Source organism: Colias philodice, unplaced genomic scaffold, assembly GCF_061535455.1.
Source record: "Colias philodice isolate Cphi_HAF_F1 unplaced genomic scaffold, ilColPhil1 Martin Lab GWU primary ptg000018l_1:14663442-14930425, whole genome shotgun sequence".
Taxonomy (NCBI): domain Eukaryota; kingdom Metazoa; phylum Arthropoda; class Insecta; order Lepidoptera; family Pieridae; genus Colias; species Colias philodice.
Genome location: NW_028322191.1, coordinates 501 through 10,000, shown reverse-complemented (window position 1 = coordinate 10,000; position 9,500 = coordinate 501). Strand labels below are relative to the sequence as shown.

General features: G+C 36.8%; 1 non-coding gene across 1 annotated transcript in view; it reads right to left on the bottom strand.

Moving 5' to 3' along the window:
• The window catches only part of LOC149474771 (small subunit ribosomal RNA), a 1,904-nt gene extending 172 nt beyond the window's left edge, over positions 1-1,732 (bottom strand). The window contains exon 1 of the ribosomal RNA XR_016318275.1: positions 1-1,732. This exon is cut by the window's left edge and continues 172 nt beyond it. This is a non-coding gene — a ribosomal RNA (small subunit ribosomal RNA).
• Between the last annotated feature and the right edge of the window lie 7,768 nt (positions 1,733-9,500).

Sequence of the window (9,500 nt, the reverse complement as noted above, 5' to 3'; positions counted from 1 at the left end):
AAAGGGCAGGGACGTAATCAACGCGAGCTTATGACTCGCGCTTACTAGGAATTCCTCGTTTATGGGGGATAATTGCAAACCCCAATCCCCAGCACGAAGGAGTTTCAACGGGTTGCCCGGGCCTCTAGGCCAGGGAGAACATGTTGATTCCTTCAGTGTAGCGCGCGTGCGGCCCAGGACATCTAAGGGCATCACAGACCTGTTATTGCTCAATCTCGTGCGGCTCAAAGCCGCCGGTCCCTCTAAGAAGAATTTTAATACGCCGCCAGTGAGTTGCGCGACCCGAGAGCCGCGCACACCTAAATGACGACGCCTATTTAGCAGGCTAGAGTCTCGTTCGTTACCGGAATTAACCAGACAAATCGCTCCACCAACTAAGAACGGCCATGCACCACCACCCACCGAATCAAGAAAGAGCTATTAATCTGTCAATCCTTCCGGTGTCCGGGCCTGGTGAGATTTCCCGTGTTGAGTCAAATTAAGCCGCAGGCTCCACTCCTGGTGGTGCCCTTCCGTCAATTCCTTTAAGTTTCAGCTTTGCAACCATACTCCCCCGGAGTCCAAAATCTTTGGTTTCCCGGAAGCTGCCCGCCGAGCCATTGTAGTAACGTCGGCGGATCGCTAGATGACATATTTACGGTTAGAACTAGGGCGGTATCTAATCGCCTTCGAACCTCTAACTTTCGTTCTTGATTGATGAAAACACCTTTGGCAAATGCTTTCGCTGATGTTCGTCTTGCGACAATCCAAGAATTTCACCTCTAACGTCGCAATACGAATGCCCCCAGTTATCCCTATTAATCATTACCTCGGAGTTCTGAAAACCAACAAAATAGAACCGAGATCATATTCTATTATTCCATGCACGAAATATTCAAGCGGCATTTTGAGCCCGCTTTGAGCACTCTAATTTGTTCAAAGTAAAATTGTCGGCCCACCTCGACACTCACTGAAGAGCACCGCGATAGGATTTTGATATTGAACCGGCTTTTAACGACCGGCTCACCGACGATATGCTCCGCAAACGTGTCAGTATCACCGCGGATGCGGTGCACCGACAGCGCGGCGCACAAATGCAACTACGAGCTTTTTAACCGCAACAATTTTAGTATACGCTATTGGAGCTGGAATTACCGCGGCTGCTGGCACCAGACTTGCCCTCCAATTGTTCCTCGTTAAAATATTTAAAGTGTACTCATTCCGATTACGAGGCCTCGTAAGAGTCCCGTATCGTTATTTTTCGTCACTACCTCCCCGTGCCGGGAGTGGGTAATTTGCGCGCCTGCTGCCTTCCTTGGATGTGGTAGCCGTTTCTCAGGCTCCCTCTCCGGAATCGAACCCTGATTCCCCGTTACCCGTGACAACCATGGTAGTCGCAGAAACTACCATCGAAAGTTGATAAGGCAGACATTTGAAAGATGCGTCGCCGGTACTGGACCATGCGATCGGCAAAAGTTATCCAGATTCATCAAAATTAACGACTTCAGACGCCAGGCCCTCCGTCGATTGGTTTTGATCTAATAAAAGCACTCATTCCATCACTGGTCAGAGTTCTGATTGCATGTATTAGCTCTAGAATTACCACAGTTATCCAAGTAACTGAGTAAGATCTAAGGAACCAAAACTGATATATTGAGCCATTCGCGGTATCGCCTTAATACGGCTTGCACTGAGACATGCATGGCTTAATCTTTGAGACAAGCATATAACTACTGGCAGGATCAACCAGGGAGCTAACTAAAGCTTCCGCTAGAGCCTCAAACGTAACACGACGATGCCGCCGCGACGTTTGCTTCTCTATATAATTATATTATGTGCGCGAGGCGTGTTTAAATAACATGATATGTGACGGCGGCGACCGTCACACGCACACTATTCACACACACACACGGGCGCGCACACGTGGATAAATCTGAACACAGTCAGTTTAACCGTTGAAAGTATCATCTTAACGAGACACCCCTCAACAATTCCCATTCGCATCAAGCGAAGGAAAAATTTTAATATCGGTCAACTTTTATGACGCAAACGATCAATCTACGCACGGAGAGTGGAAGGATCGAAAATTGCGACCAAGTTTTGGAATATACGTGTGTTTCACACACACACGTATAAACATCTGATAAAAGCCCATTGGTACATCACAAACGTGTGCGATGTGAGCATTAAAAATTTTCATACTGCCGTTCAATAGTCGTAGTATATTTTTCACGGTCTGCGCTCCGAGAGTGTATCAAGATGCGTAATATTTATTACACTACACATATAAAATACAATCTACGAAACTGACAATCTATCAAACCGTCGGCAGACGCAATGTTACTACAGCTACTACTACTTCTTCTTCTACTACTACTACTACTACCACACTACTGAACACTGATCTTCTGATTTGAAGAGTTTTTGTTGTTCCATAAAATACTAAAGATTAAAAACTGTATCGCGCCGTTTGCACAACACACGCTTTTATAATATATCATCTTTGGTCTTTTATTATTTTATAGAACTAACACTACTCTACAATTCTGTCAGACTCACCACCAAACACCAACCCCAACCCCACATCAACGCCACACCGACACGCGAACTGCGGCAACGAGGAGAGCGCAGAGCACACACGGGCGACGCGGTACAACAGCGACGAAATAATGATACATACACATACGTACAATCTCTCGCTGCTGCGCACGCGCATCGCCCCCCGTCTTCGCTAGCCTCGCGCACCGATTGTCTCGCATCCCGGCAATGGTGTTTCTGCTTGTTTAATTTTTCACGTATCACGCACGGCATATGTACATACATACATACATACATACATACATACGCCGCGCGCGACTAACGCCTCGTGTTTTCAAGGTCAAGTCAAAAAACTTTGTACGCGTGCAGTTACGGCGTGCAGTCGTCAAAAATAATTCATGATTATAAATTTCGTGGTCCATATTAAATAAATTATAAACAACAACAACAACAACAACAACAACGACAAAAGAGGGCGTTAATTTTTGATAGACATAAATTTGAACCTCAATGTAATAATAGTTAGGTTTGTGTGTAGGTTAGGTTAGGTTAGGTTAGCTTTTTAAAACTAAATTATTTCTGGCCACGAAATTTATAATCATAATATTAGCTACATTTCGTTTCTCTTTTCTCAGAAAATTCGAAAATTTTAAAATTCGAAAAAATTCGGCTATTCAACAACAACAACAAAAACAAAAGAGGGCGTTCATTTTTGATAGACATAAATTTGAACCTCAATGTAATAATAGTTAGGTTTCTGTGTGACGATTTAATAGTTAGGTTTGTGTTTAGGTTAGGTTAGGTTAGGTAAGGTTAGGTTAGGTTAGGTTAGGTTAGGTTAGGTTAGCCTTTTAAATCTAAATTATTTCTGGCCACGAAATTTTTAATCATAATATTAGCTGTTTCGTTTCTCTTTTCTCAGAAAATTCGAAAATTTAAAATTCGAAAAAATTCGGCTAAATTAAAATACACCTTCCTATTTTTACCCCTTCTAAGAAACAAACATTTTGTACTCAACCGTTTTCATATTTAACAGGATTTCTAATTAAGAACACATACCGCAGAATAAACATGCCCAGTATTTTTCCTATTTCGGAGTTATACCACCGTATTAGGATAATTCGTATCGTATTACGGCGGTATTTTATTTCTTATTTTTTGGGTAAAAAATGACTTACAAAATATATGAAGCAAGCTATTTAAATAGTGGGTGTAATAGTAGGAAAATGCTATAAACAATACAACATACAAACTTGAACGGCTTATTAAGACGAAAAACTTAGTTTATAAAATACTAGCTTATGAATAGTAAATGTTGTGTACTATGTATATTGTAAATGTAATATGTAGGAAGACTCATCTTTCAACATTAACCGTATTAAGCTAAGTCTCTACTACATGACCCATTCTGGAGACCTTAAGATGACTAAGCAAGTAATCATAAGTTCTAGAGTGGGGAACAGTTAAGAAAACACCGATTTAGAAATTAATTTTATTCAACACGGACATTTGCTAAGGCATTCTATACATGAATTACTTTATTACGTAAATTATACGCTAAAATTATTCCTTGACATGTCCAGATGATCATATCGAAAGTCCCCAAGCGTGGGGGGGGGGGGGGTTATGCTGAGCGGGTAGTAGGGGGGTCAAAGGACCTTTATTTAGATTTTTGCTCATAAGTCTAAAACCTGCACAAATAGCATTATGGTTACTTCTAGGTAAATTTTCTATTTATAACATCTATTTTTCATATGTACCACGAGCGAAGCCGGGGCGGACCGCTAGTATATATATATAATATATCAAGCGGCATATCAAATGACGTGTGAATTACAATAAGTCATGTTTTATCAAAATCGGTTAATCTGTTTATTACATATAGGGCACCTTAGGGGTGATAGTGGGGATAAATAATCCAAATGGAGTAGCAAACGAAAGGATACATGTACATAATATATAGGTATGATTAGACATGGTTAAGATCAAAATCGGTTCTGCCATTTACTAGGGGTGAAAGGGAAAAGTTGAAAGTCTGTGAAAGTAGAAGGATATGGGAGCGGGAGAATAACCACATCCTGGAAATTTTGAACTCTTCTGTACCTAAGTTTTATAGCTCAGTTTAGTAATAAATTTTACTAACAGTTCTTTTGTGTTATTATTGGAAAATAATAATGGTTCCGACAAATAAATAAATCTCCAGCTATCTCTGTCCGACTTTTATTCTAATTTACCAGCGTTATAATAATATACCGACAAAAAAATTCAAAGCATACCGAATAAAATACCTAAATTTTGCTGACACCTATGAACACAATCAAATTACATTTCTACTTAAAAATATATTAAACTTCGAATAACAAAACTAAACTTCTGAATAAAATACTGAACCTCCGACGAGATTACTGGGTTACTGACAACAGAGGTCATGTCAAAATAATCATTCTTTTACGAATTTTATGAGTTATTTAATTTTCTAGTGTTGGTTACCAAATATATTTTTTAACTCTCAACATTGATGAAAATACCGAAACTGGTCGGACCGCGCGGTCGGCTCCGTCGACGCGCAAAAAAAAAATCAAGTTTAGGTTAGGTTAGCCGTTAGGTTAGGTTAGGTTAGGTTTCTTAAAAAAAAAAACTACACAGAAATAGGAGCCCCGCGAAGCGGGGCTCCGTCGACGCGCAGAAAAAAATCAAGTTTAGGTTAGGTTAGCCGTTAGGTTAGGTTAGGTTAGGTTTCTTAAAAAAAAACTACACAGAAATAGGAGCCCCGCGAAGCGGGGCTCCGTCGACGCGCAAAAAAAAATCAAGTTTAGGTTAGGTTAGCCGTTAGGTTAGGTTATGTTAGGTTTCTTAAAAGAAAAATATGCAACAGAAAGTTCAGAAAACCGTCCACAAAACAATAAGAGATTAACCACAAAAAAGAAAAAGATATAATAAACTGAATTTTATTTTATTCTTTGCTCCCTGTACCTGTAGTAACTAGAATAGGCATGACGAAAGATTTTGAAATCCTCTTCCATAATGTGTGTATACGTTTACTATACAAGAAAAACCCTATATTTCGGTAATATACTTAAATTTAACGAAGTTATTAGCCATTTTTCAAAAAATATTTATTAACTGTGCCAAAACAGCTCGCAGGTGTCATGTGTAGGCGTGACGTCACTCTTTCGTAAATACGTAATTATGTGTACGCATTGCAAAGAAAATTAAAAAAATATTTATTTAATATGTGTTATAGAAACGAATTTCAAAGTTTATAAGTGGTGTGCAGTATTGCAGTGTGAATCCACATAAAAATAATGCTCAAAAATGTGTTAGTAATTATTTCAAGCGAGAAAATAATAAGAAATGATTGTATAAAGTTGGCGCGGAGAACCCCGAACCATGTATTCGTGAATTCGCAATTATATTTCTGTTCTGAGTCGATAAAGCATACGTGAAACAATAGAAAATAAATAAAAATGCGTATTCTCAACATATTCATAACAACAAAACACATCTGACGTGAGTTGTTTACGTATGCGTGACGTCACGCGTGTTTTAGTCAAAATGGCCAACTGCAGAATTTCAATGTTTTATTTTATTGATAATCTCATTAATCTTAATGTTTTTAAGATTTCTAAGTCACTATATTTAATTTATTTATTATACATTTTCCCTTAAAAACACTAATACGATCATTTATGGATACTGTCGTCATGCCTATTCATGATTATAGTAAGTACATTTTTGTATTTTTAATAACTTTCTGGACAAGCGCCAACAATAGAAATTTAAGTATAACATTGTAGTAAAAATAGCACAGAGTTTATGAAAAATTAAATGTAATTGATGAATTTCTAGTTGGCAAGTAAAGGTAATAATTACAAAGCATTGTTATCAGTAGAACATAATTTTATATGGTAAAAAAGTATTACAGCAATTAACAGTCATAAGATTTTTTCTAAGATTTAAGTATATCATTCGGTCGTTTCGTCATTTTTAGTCGGACAGAAGTAGTCGGAGATTTAGTATTTCGGGCAGTAAATATTATATTTTTAGTAAGGACATTTTTAAATTTATTATCGGAGCTTTTATTACTACCCGTTATTATTTATTTTATTTCTTAACTGTTCCATAATAATCTGTAAGTACCTACTTATAATTTAGTTGTATATGATAGTACGTGTTTCAAGACGTGTTTACTCAATAGTTATTGTGTGTTAAGTATAAGTAGTAACTACTATATGCAGTCACTATTCCACGCGGACGAAGTCGCGGGCACAGCTAGTATAATAATAACAACAAATAATTGATGGATAAATAACCATACCTTTCAATGCTGCCTGCCGTTCAATTTTCTCGGTTTTGGAGACGGTTTTTAATTTGTGTGTGCACATGCACATTTTTGTGGTTATCCTAAAAACGAATTCATAATAAATTATATACCATTATGATTTAGCTCGATATTTTTATAAATGTTACATAATTTTTTTCACTCACAACCATTTTATTATATTAATATAACAACGCAATGCAATTTCATGTACTATCTTTGAATCAATATCGTATTTATTTCGACAGACATCGTCAGTTTGATTTATTGGTGTCAATTAAAAAAAATAAAAAAGTTTAACACAAATAAGGTTTCATATCTTTAATTAAAATATTAAATAAAATCCTCCTTGATGATTCCCAATTCGACTGTAGTCTGTACTGTTATTTTACCTCAGCCTTATGTGATTTAAAAAAAAAAATGCCAAATGTAAACATCTAAATGATTCACCGCATGTTCACCGCCCACTGTGTGGAGGGGACGCTTACGCTCCACGGTATTGGCCGTTAACCAAAAGTGCTAGCTCGCATTACGAACCGACGGCCGTAACGCCGTGTGGCGCGATCTGGACCGGTTTTATACAGAAACGGAAAAAAAGTACGGAGTATACAGACTACAGTTTCAATTTTGAACAACAGCAGTGAGAAAAAAAAAAAACCTAAAGTTGTAATTTTGAAATTCGAATTTCGAATTATACGTTCAACAATAATTATTATTTACGTTGGTCATTTGCGGGTATGATTTATTTTATTTTATTTACAAACTAGGGCTTCGCCCGTGGTACATATTATTTCGCAATAAAAAAAAGTAGCCTATGTTCTTTCTCAGCGTCTAAAGATTGTCTGTGCCAAATTTCATCACAATCGGTCCAGTAGTTTTGATGATGAGCCTATTCATTAACAAACAAAGTTTTCCTCTTTATAATATTAGTGTAGATACAATATTATGATTGTCAGATCTACCAACCCGATATGCACACAACATTTCATGAGAATCGGTCGAGCCGTTTCGTAGGTGTTTAACTTTAATTGGTTTAGATTATACAGAAGAATAATCTAAAAATCTATATATTATGTAGGTAGGTAGGTAGGTAGGTAGGTAGGTACGTACAATATAAAAATGAGACCCGTTTCGCGTTGTCACGGCATCACGTGTGAACGGCTGAACCGATTTCGATAATTCTTTCTTATCAAGTATATTCCTTGAAGTACGATTACGTACGGTTCTTATGTAGAGAAAACGTAAATTTAATTGATATACCACTTAAAAATTAATATTAATTATTAAATGGAGAAATAATTAAACTTGTAGGTACAGTTAATTTAAAGTTTTTTTTATTTTTTTTTTTTAGTAACTGTTTAACAAATAAGTGGTAGATTGATTAGCTATCGCCCGCGGCTGTGCCTGCATTGTTCAGAACTTAACAAATTATATATACTTACTAAAAGCTTCCTCGAGATGCAGTCTATCTATTGAAATAAACCGCATCAAAATCGGTTCTCTAGTTTTAATTATACAAATTTATATAGGGAAAATAGCACACACGGACAGACATTCGAACCGATTTTCTGTTATATTTATATTATAGTTTTGTGTTTTGCAATAGTTTTAGTAAATTAATATTTTGTACTAGATTTCCGCCCGCGGCTTCGCCCGCGTTTTCAAAGGAAAACCCGCATAGTTCCCGTTCCCGCGGGATTTCCGGGATAAAACCTACCCTATGTGTTAATCCAAGTTACCTTCTATATGTGTGCTAAATTTCATTGTAATCAGTAGTATAGTAGTGGCGTATAGAAATTTACCATGTTTATAGAAATTTTCCCGGCGTAAAGAAATTTAAATTTAATAACCTAACCTAACCTATCCTTTTCCACCTTAAAGAAATTTTTCCTGACGTATAGAAATTTTCCTGGCTTATATAAATTTTCCTGACGTATAGAAATTTTCCTGGCGTATGGAAATTTTCCTGGCGTATGGAAATTTTCCGGACTTAGAAAAATTTTCCTAACCTAACCTAACCTAACCTAACCTAACCTCACCTAACCTAACCTAACCTAACCTATCCTTTTCCACCTTATAGAAATTTTTCTTGACGTATAGAAATTTTCCTGGCTTATATAAATTTTCCTGACGTATAGAAATTTTCCTGGCGTATGGAAAATTTTCGGACTTAGAAAAATTTTCCTAACCTAACCTAACCTAACCTAACCTAACCTAACCTAACCTATCCTTTTCCACCTTATAGAAATTTTTCCTGACGTATAGGAATTTTCCTGGCTTATATAAATTTTCCTGACGTATAGAAATTTTCCTGACGTATAGAAATTTTCCTGGCGTATGGAAATTTTCCGGACTTAGAAAAATTTTCCTAACCTAACCTATCCTTTTCCACCTTATAGAAATTTTTCCTGACGTATAGAAATTTTCCTGGCTTATACTATAAATTTTCCTGACGTATAGAAATTTTCCTGGCGTATGGAAATTTTCCGGACTTAGAAAAATTTTCCTAACCTAACCTAACCTAACCTATCCTTTTCCACCTTTAGAAATTTTTCCTGACGTATAGAAATTTTCCTGGCTTATATAAATTTTCCTGACGTATACAAATTTTCCTGGAGTATGGAAATTTTCCTGGCGTATGGAAATTTTCCGGACTTAGAAA